Here is a 9,149-nt window from a genome sequence, read left to right on the forward strand (position 1 = left end):
CTAGTCCCTAGCAATGAACTAAAGCATGAAAATGAAACAAACATATATACAACTATGAACTAATAAAGCAAATAAAGATAACACCACTTTCGTAGGGATCACGGTTGCATTTAGCATATGTAACAAGCCTTTTAAACCCATAGGTTACCCCGAGTGGACGAGTGAAGTCTCGTAAGGGTTTCCAAAAATGGTACCCACAAACATCAAAAGCTCTTTATTAATTGAGAAGCAACGACACATATTAAATAAGTGTTGAAAGTAGACTTCCTCAAGTATGCAAATTTCTGCCATTTCTAAGCTATTATCAACATTTCAATATCATGTAAGCAAAAATGGTCCTCCACACATCAATCAATTAATCATCCAAATTGAATCAATTATATCATCCTTTTTGAGTGAACCGGTATCAAAATGTGTTGCTATCCTAGCAAATCAAAGTAATGGCATAACCTTACCCTCAACTAGCATACAGATATAGTACCAGACATCAAGACATTGAATGAACCTTGTTATTCAATCATACATTCTTTTTTTCTTCTTTTTTTTTTTTTTAGTTTTTATTTTTATTTTTTATGTATGACCATATGCAATGTCCAAGTTCCTTAAGCTCTCTAATCACCCCATGTAACAAACGTTGAGCCAACGACTCCCAAACCAGATGGTCTTAAGGCGTTAAGTGTAAAGACACTCCTAAGGGCGTAATGACTCGGAATGGCTAGGCTACGAACTCAAACTAATCATACATCTTACATTCTTTCCTTGTATTCCTTTTTAATCAGTTGACATGTTGAAAGAATGCATTTTTTTTTTTTTTTTCCTCACCTTTGGTGAGTGCTTTTATTTCTTTTTTTTTACAAGGTCATTTTATCAAGAATGAAAGCTTTCAAAGCATACTAGCTCAATTGGGACAAACCAAGACGATAATCAACTAAGCATGTACCCTACAAATTGAATGCTAGTGTGCGCAAGTGCAAGTGCAGAATTCTAAAATCAACTCTCAAAACATTTTCAACCAACAAGATGATGTGTACCACAAAAGCAAACATGATATCAAAAATTAAAAATTTACCCCTAAATGGCATACTAGAGCATACAAGAAGTATTAGACCCTAACAACTTGCTTTTCAAAGGAACTATACTTCAAAAGTTCGAAATCATTGCCAAACACATCTCAAATCTCATTATGCATTTAAAGCTTAACTTAAATAGAATGAATCATGATGACCTTACCCCCAAACTTAAACTGTACATTGTCCTCAATGTGCAATGAGAACAATGAAAAATAATGGAAAGAGTATACCGTGATGGTAAAGATTATGAAGTCCGGCAATGATCCAGTAGGAAAGATGTCTCCCCCAAACTTGGATGCAAAAACCTATCTGTATAACCATACTAGCAAACTCACATCAAATATCACATGGGATAAGCAATTCATACAATTCAAAATAATATATAATACATTGCAAAGAGATATGAGATGAAACCCTTGATAAAATCTGAAAACATTCCTAACTAATCAGAAGGGCATACTGGAAACACATATTTTTGATATTTTTGATATTTTAATTTTTTTATTTCAAGAATGGGATTGAAATCCCAGATGTTCTTTTTTTTTTTCTTTTTTTTTTCTTTTTAAAACACAAAGAAAAATATACTAAACTAGAAAGAAAAATATATACTAAAATAAAATAAATATATATATACATAATAATAAATGGAAAGAAAATTAAGTTTTTGTTTTTCTTTGTTTTTTTTATTTATTTATTTATTTATTAATAAACAAAGAAAAAGAATATGTATATATAACCTACAAAATAAAAAATAAAAAAAAATGGGCTAAGTTTAACGTCTCTAGCAAGACGGAATGCTAGTGAAATTATTATTGTTATTCTTTTTTATTTAAATAAATCAATTCAATTTTTTTTTTTTTTTTTTTTTTTTGGAATTATCAATGCAAATTTTTATTTTTAACCAACAATTCAAATTTTTATTTTTTTATTTTTTATTATTTAAATTTTTTTTATGTATATTTTTTATTTAATTTATTATTAAATTAAATTTTTATATTTATTATTATTATTATTATTATTTGTTATTTAATTTTTTTATATTTATTTAATTTTTTTCTTTTCTTTTTTCTTTTTTTTTTTTATTTTTTTAATTTAATTTTTTCCTTTTCTTTTTCCTTCCTTTTTTTTTTTTTTAAACATCACAAGCTCACCGGAGAAGACAACCGGTAGCGCTGGGTAAACCCAGTCCAAAAATCGCCGGCGAGACCCAGCAGCCAAGTCGTGATGCCTGAGGATGACCCAGATAACGGCGAAGAAAAGCGACCCAGATGACGTCGCTAGAAGAGAAACAGCCGCAAGAAGAGCCCAGCAACCAAGTCGAAGAACCAGCCTTGATCGCCGACGAAACCAGCCGCCGGAATCACTGGGGAAAACGACGAGTCACAAGCTCGCCGGAAGGAAATGGCGATTCAGAAACTCGCTGGAAGGAACCCAGCCGGAAGGAAAATCGCCGGGAAGAATAGCGAACAGCCGCGACGCCGGAAAGACGAACAGCCATGATCGCTGGAGAAAACCAAATAAAAATCGCCAAAAGTAAAACGGCGATTCACAAACTCAAAAACTGTCAGCCAAATCAAAATCGCCGAAAGAATAGCCGATTCGCGAACAGCCGCAAATCGCTGGGAAGCTCGCCGGAAAACGAACCAGATGCGATCAGAGAAAACTTAAACGTCGGCGCTGCTGTTTTTCAGGAACGGCAACCCCACCCTTGTAATCGCACCTAACAGCGTTTTACAAAGGAAAACAAAGTCGCCGGAATTGAAGGCCTGCCACACTGCGAAAGAGAAGAGCGAACTATGAGGGTTAGACGATGAAATTGGGTTTAGAGATTTTTGAGGGAAGAAGCAGAATTTCAAGGAACAGAGAAGAGGAATGTATTCGTGGTTTCAAGGGCTAAGGGGCGATCGATCTGCTTTGATAGGGGATCCACAATTTTAGGCAAAAACTTTCTCCTTCACTGTGTAATGAGAAGGGGAAAATACAAGTAAAATGGGATGGACCCACATAAATGGGGGATCAATCCACTTGGGCTATTTTTTTGTTGCTCTTTGCCAAGAAAATGGGATCGATCAATCCACTTGGCCTATTTTTTTTGTTACTCTCTGCCAAGTAAAATTTTATTTTTTATTTTTTTAAAAAAAACAAAACAAAACTAAAAAAAGAATATACACACTAAAATGAAAAATAGATAAAAAATAAAGATAAAAATAAAAATAATAATAAATAAAATTAAAATAAAATCACTTATCAACCTATACTAACCAGTACTTTTTTTTTTTTTTTAATTTTTTAATTTTTTTTTTAATTTTTATGTTTTTGAATAAAGCAAAACTAACATGAAATATATATAAAAATAATAATAATAAAATAGAAATAAAATCAAACACCAACCTACATTACTCATTTACAAATTTATTTTTTAATTTATTTTTGTTACTTTTTTAATTTTTTCTTTTTTAATTTAGAAATGCATAAATGTACAAAAGGAAAAATAAAAATAAAATAAAAATAAAATGAAAATTAAAATGCAACGAAGGAGAAACTCGATATAACTAGTGTTTAACGTCGCTAGAAAGACGTGAAATACTCTCAATCTTCAAAGTAAATGGGATCTACCAAGAGGGCTGATTCCACATTTCTTTGAAAAGTTTGTCCATCAATGTATGGTTTAAGCCTTTGACCATTAACTTTGAAGGTCCCTTCATCTTTTAGATTTTTAAGTTCAACCGCCCCATGAGGTGAGACGGAGATAATTTGATAAGGGCCTTCCCATTTGGTTCGAAGCTTTCCAGGGAAAAATTTGAGCCTAGAGTTGAATAACCAAGCCTTTTGACCGGCTTCAAAGGACTTTTTCACAATATGTTTATTATGAAATGCTTTTGTCCTTGCCTTGTAAATTTTTGAACTATCATAGGCATCATTTCTCAATTCCTCTAACTCATTGAGTTGGAGTATACAGTCCTTTCCAGCCTTATCAAGATCAAAGTTGAGCCTTTTTATTGCCCAAAGTGTTTTATGTTCTAGCTCAACCGGAAGATGACAAGGCTTCCCATTGGAGTCTTGTAAGTTGTCCAGTAAGCCCACAACACATCGTTCAATTTTCTTGACCAATCTTTTCGGGTTGGATTGACAGTTTTCTCAAGAATATGCTTGATTTCCCTATTTGACACCTCGACTTGCCCACTTGTTTGGGGATGGTAGGGAGTGGCCACTTTATGTGTGACGGAGTATTTCAAGAAAAGTTGCTTCAAGAATTGATTACAGAAATGTTTTCATCCATCACTTATCATAGCCCTTGGCATACCAAAACAAGCAAAGATATTTGATTTAACGAATGCAATTACCACGGAGTGGTCATTCGTTTTGGTAGCACAAGCCTCAACCCATTTTAAAACATAATCAACGGTAACGAGGATGTATTGAAAGCCATAAGACATTAGGAATGGTCCCACAAAGTCTATGCCCTATACATCGAAGATTTCAACAACAAAGACTGAAGTTAAGGGCATCATGTCTCTCTTTGACATTGATCCCAACTTTTGGCACCGAACATACACCTTGCAAAAGTTATAGGCATCTCGGTGGATAGTGCGCCAGAAGAGCCCACTTTGAAGAACTTTCAAAGCGGTCTTTTTTCCACTGAAATGCCCACCACAAGCAAGTGTGTGACAAAACACAAGGACGCTCGGAACTTCACTTTCCGGCACACATCTTCTTATGATTTGATTCGGGCAATAACGAAACAGAATGGGATTTTTCCAATAGTATTTCCAGATGGTAGCAAAGAATCGGTCCTTTTCTTGTTTTGACCAAGTAATGGGAAGTTTGCTGGTTACAAGATAATTAACAATATCGGCGAACGAAGGCAACGTCCCATTTGAGATTTGAAAGAGTTGTTCATCCAGAAATGATTCATGAATTTCAAGATTTGGAGAAGATTCAACCATTAATCTAGACAGATGATCGGCAACGACATTGTCGGAGCCCTTTTTATCCTTGATTTCAAAGTCAAATTCTTGAAGAAGTAGGATCAATCTTATCAAGTGAGGTTTGGTTTCCTTTTTCATTAAAACATGCCTAAGAGCGGCATGATCGGAAAACACAATTACCTTGGATCCTAAGAGATATGACCGAAATTTATCAAGGGCATATACTACGGCAAGTAATTCTTTTTTGGTGGTAGCATAGTTCAATTGGGCACCTGAGAAAGTCTTACTCGCATAGTATATAGCATATGGTAGTTTACCTACCCTTTGCCCCAAAACAGCACCCATTGCAAAGTCGGAAGCATCACACATAATCTCAAATGGTAAGGACCAATTTGGAGGTTGCATGATGGGAGCGGATGATAGAAGAGTGTGAAATTGATGAAAAGCATTTAGGCATACTTCATCAAAGACAAATGGAGTCTCCTTGGCAAGAAGGTTGCACAAGGGTCTAGCAGTTTTGCCAAAGTCTTTGATGAACGGGCGATAAAAACCGGCATGTCCTAGAAATGAGTGGATTTCTCTCATTGTAATAGGTGGAGACAATTCAGAAATTAGCTTAACTTTCGCTTTATCTACTTATATTCCTCTTTTAGAGATGACATGTCCAAGCACGATTCCTTCTTGAACTATGAAATTGCTCTTTTCCCAACTTAACACAAGATTAGTCTCCCGACATCTTTGAAGCACTTTTTTGAGATTTTGGAGACATGAATCAAATGAGGACCTAAAAACCGAGAAGTCATCCATGAAGACTTCTAAATACTTCTCCACCATGTCTGAAAAAATTGACATCATACACCTTTGGAAAGTGGCAGGAGCATTGCACAATCCAAAAGGCATCCGTCGATAAGCAAATGTACCGAAAGGACATGTGAAGGTGGTATTTTCTTGATCCAATGGATCTAGGGCCACTTGATTATACCCCGAATAACCATCTAGGAAGCAATAGTATTGTTACCCAGCCAATCTTTCCAAGATTTGTCAATGAAAGGCAATGGAAAATGGTCCTTCCTAGTGGCAAAATTCAGCTTTTGGTAATCTATGTAAACACGCCATGAAGTGGTGGTGCGTTTCAAGATGAGATCACCCTTAGCATTTTCAACAACTGTGATTCCCGACTTTTTGGGAACCACTTGAGTTGGACTAACCCACTTGGAATCAGAGATAGGATAAATGATTCCCGCATCTAGAAGTTTCATAACCTCCTTCATGACAACTTCCCTCATATTTCTTTTGAGCATCCCTAAATGGCCTTTCATCCTCTTCCATGTGTATGCGATGCATACAAATAGAAGGGTTAATGCCTTTTAGGTCAGCCACACTCCATCCAATAGCTTCTTTGTTAGCTTTAAGCACTTCCAAAAGATTATTCTCTTGGTTATTTTCAAGATTGCAAGCAATGATGACCGGAAGAGTCTCTTTTGGGCCTAAGAAGGCGTATTTCAGATTTAATGGAAGGAGCTTAAGCTCAAGAATAGGAGGAGAGATAAGAGATGGAACTGGTGGAGTACTAGAGAGTGAAGGAAGGGGTTCTTTCTTGCTTTTCCAAGGTGGGTAATCCAAAGTGGCCACAGAGTCCATCAAAGCATTCACCTCACTTATGGATCCTTCTGTGTCAAAACCACAACTTTCAAACATTTCACAAAGGCACGCCTCAAGAGGGTCCTTAGAGAGAATAGAGGGAAGAGTCTCCTCTATGGTTTCATCTAAGACATCTACTAGGAAACACTCGTCTTCATCTGTGGAATGTTGACTTGCATTAAAAACATTAAGTTTAACCATCATGTTGCCAAAAGAGATGTCCATAATGCCGGATTTACAATTAATGGTGGCATTGGCAGTGGTAAGGAATGGCCTCCTAGGATGATTGGAATGTGATTGGTGAGATTAGGGACTGGCTCAGTATCTAGTACCACAAAATCAACTAGGAAATAAAATTTATCAACCTTAATTAGAATATCCTCAACAATTCCCTTTGGTTTCTTAATTGATCTATTGGTTAGTTGGATTACTATCGATGTTGGTTTCAAGTCCCCTAATCCTAACTGCAAGTAAACAGAGTATGGAATGAGATTGAAACTTGCACCTAAATCAAGGAGAGCTCTACGAACCTCTTGGTTTCCAATAACACAAGAAATGGTCGGAGCACCTGGATCCTTGAACTTAGGAGGAGTGTTAGATAGAATGATGGAACTCACTTGTTCCGTTAAAAGCACTTTCTTAAGGTCCCTTCCCTTACTTTTCCTCTTTTGTGTGCACAAGTACTTCAAGAACTTTGCATATGGTGGAATTTGCCTAATTGCATCTAGAAGAGGAAGATTGATTTTTACTTGTTTAAACATTTCCATCATATCATGAATTTTCCCTTCTTGTCTCCCAAATGATGAAGTCTCTCTCAAAGCTTGAGGAAATGGAGCTTTTGGCTCATAAGGCTTCTTTAATTGGGGAGATGATGATGAAGATGACAGAATGTCCATTTTGGAACCATTAGCATCCAAAGAAATAGGAATAGGATTTGGAATGGGATAGATGCTACCACTTGGTTGCTTTAGTTCATTATCCTCCTTAGGTACCTCTACCTTATTATCCACTTTCCTACCACTCCTTAAGGTAGTAATTGCTTGAACTTGCTCATTTCCAGAAAATTCTGATGAAGGACTTGCTTGTGCCATAAATTGCCCCTTAGGATTGGTCTCAGTTTGACTAGGTAACTTACCTTTCTCTCTCACATTTAAAGAATTAGCTAATTGCCCGATTTGAGCTTCAAGCTTTACAATTGATTGAGAGTGAGAATAAAACAATTGATTATCTTTTCGAAAATCACCTAAGGCTTGCAAGACCTTGTCCTCAAAAGCGGAACTTTTAGGAGACGCTTGATTTGGATTAGAGTAAGATTGAGAATTTGATGCTTGAGGTTGAGAATAGGATTGAGAATTTGATGCTTGAGGATGAGAGTATTGATTCACATTCTAAGGATAGAATGAAGGACGGTAACCTTGAGAATTCTGATTTTGATTTTGGAGATGTGGGGGAACATACTTTGCTTGATAACCTTGATTTTGAGGACGGTTTGCACCGTCTCCTTGATTTCTCCATGCAAAGTTAGGATGATTTTTCCACCCCGGATTGTAAGTATTGGAATAAGGGTTGTTTCCTTGATGAATGAAAGCTGCATTTGCTTGTTCTTGAGACTCACTTGGTATGACTTGTCCAAGAGGGGAATTTGAAGTATGGTGAGTGTAACTAGAACAAGTCATACACATTTCATTGGAAGGATGAGAATAAGATTGAATTGCCGGACCTTGATTCAAAAGAAATTTATCAAATCTTTGAGTAAGATTTTTGACCTCAGCGGCAATTTCCATGGAAGAGTCTATTTGATTTAGAGCTTTCTTGCCTCCCATATTTGCTAAGTGACCACCCCTAGAAGATGAAGATCTATGCATTGAGTTTTCACTCATTTTTTCGAAAAGAAGCCAAATTTCATCTTCATTTCTTTCTATGTAGCTTCCGCCACAAGAAGCATCAACAATGCCCTTATTAGCATCGGATAAACTTAAAAAGAAACATTGAACTAATTGCCACTTAGGAATGTCATGATGTGGACACTTCCGTAGCAAGTCATTCAAACGTTCCCATGCTTCATGAAGGGGTTCTCCTTCTTGTTGTTTAAATTCACGAATGGAAGTTCTCATGGCATCGGTTTGACTTACAGGGTAATACTTCTTTAGGAACTCTTGTTGCAATTGTGCCCAAGAGGTGACTGTATTTGGCCGCAAGTTGTTAAACCAATATTTAGCTTTATCCCGAAGAGTGAAAGGGAAAAGCTTCATTTTTAGGACTTCTTCTGGAACATCCGTGATTTTCACGTTGGAACAAACTTCCAAGAACTCATTTAAATGTTTATAAGGCTCTTCATTACTCAACACATAGAAAAGGGGGCACATGTTAATGGTAGAAGCCTTAATCTCATAATGATGAGCACGGAAATTTGGCAATTGAATGCAAGTGGGTGCATTATATTGATTTGGAGTGTAACGATCCCTAAGGACCATTGGAGGATTGAGAGGATTGAGAGGAGGATATGGAA

General features: G+C 36.3%; 1 non-coding gene across 1 annotated transcript; it reads left to right on the forward strand.

Moving 5' to 3' along the window:
* The first annotated feature begins 8,650 nt into the window (after positions 1-8,650).
* LOC132297839 (small nucleolar RNA R71) lies at positions 8,651-8,757 on the forward strand. Its single transcript, XR_009479428.1, has one exon. It is a non-coding gene; the product is annotated as a small nucleolar RNA R71 (small nucleolar RNA).
* The last annotated feature ends 392 nt before the right edge of the window (positions 8,758-9,149 follow it).

This window comes from Cornus florida, unplaced genomic scaffold, assembly GCF_030987335.1.
Source record: "Cornus florida cultivar Cherokee Brave unplaced genomic scaffold, ASM3098733v1 CherokeeBrave_3.0.0_Hap2_Chr02, whole genome shotgun sequence".
NCBI lineage: Eukaryota > Viridiplantae > Streptophyta > Magnoliopsida > Cornales > Cornaceae > Cornus > Cornus florida.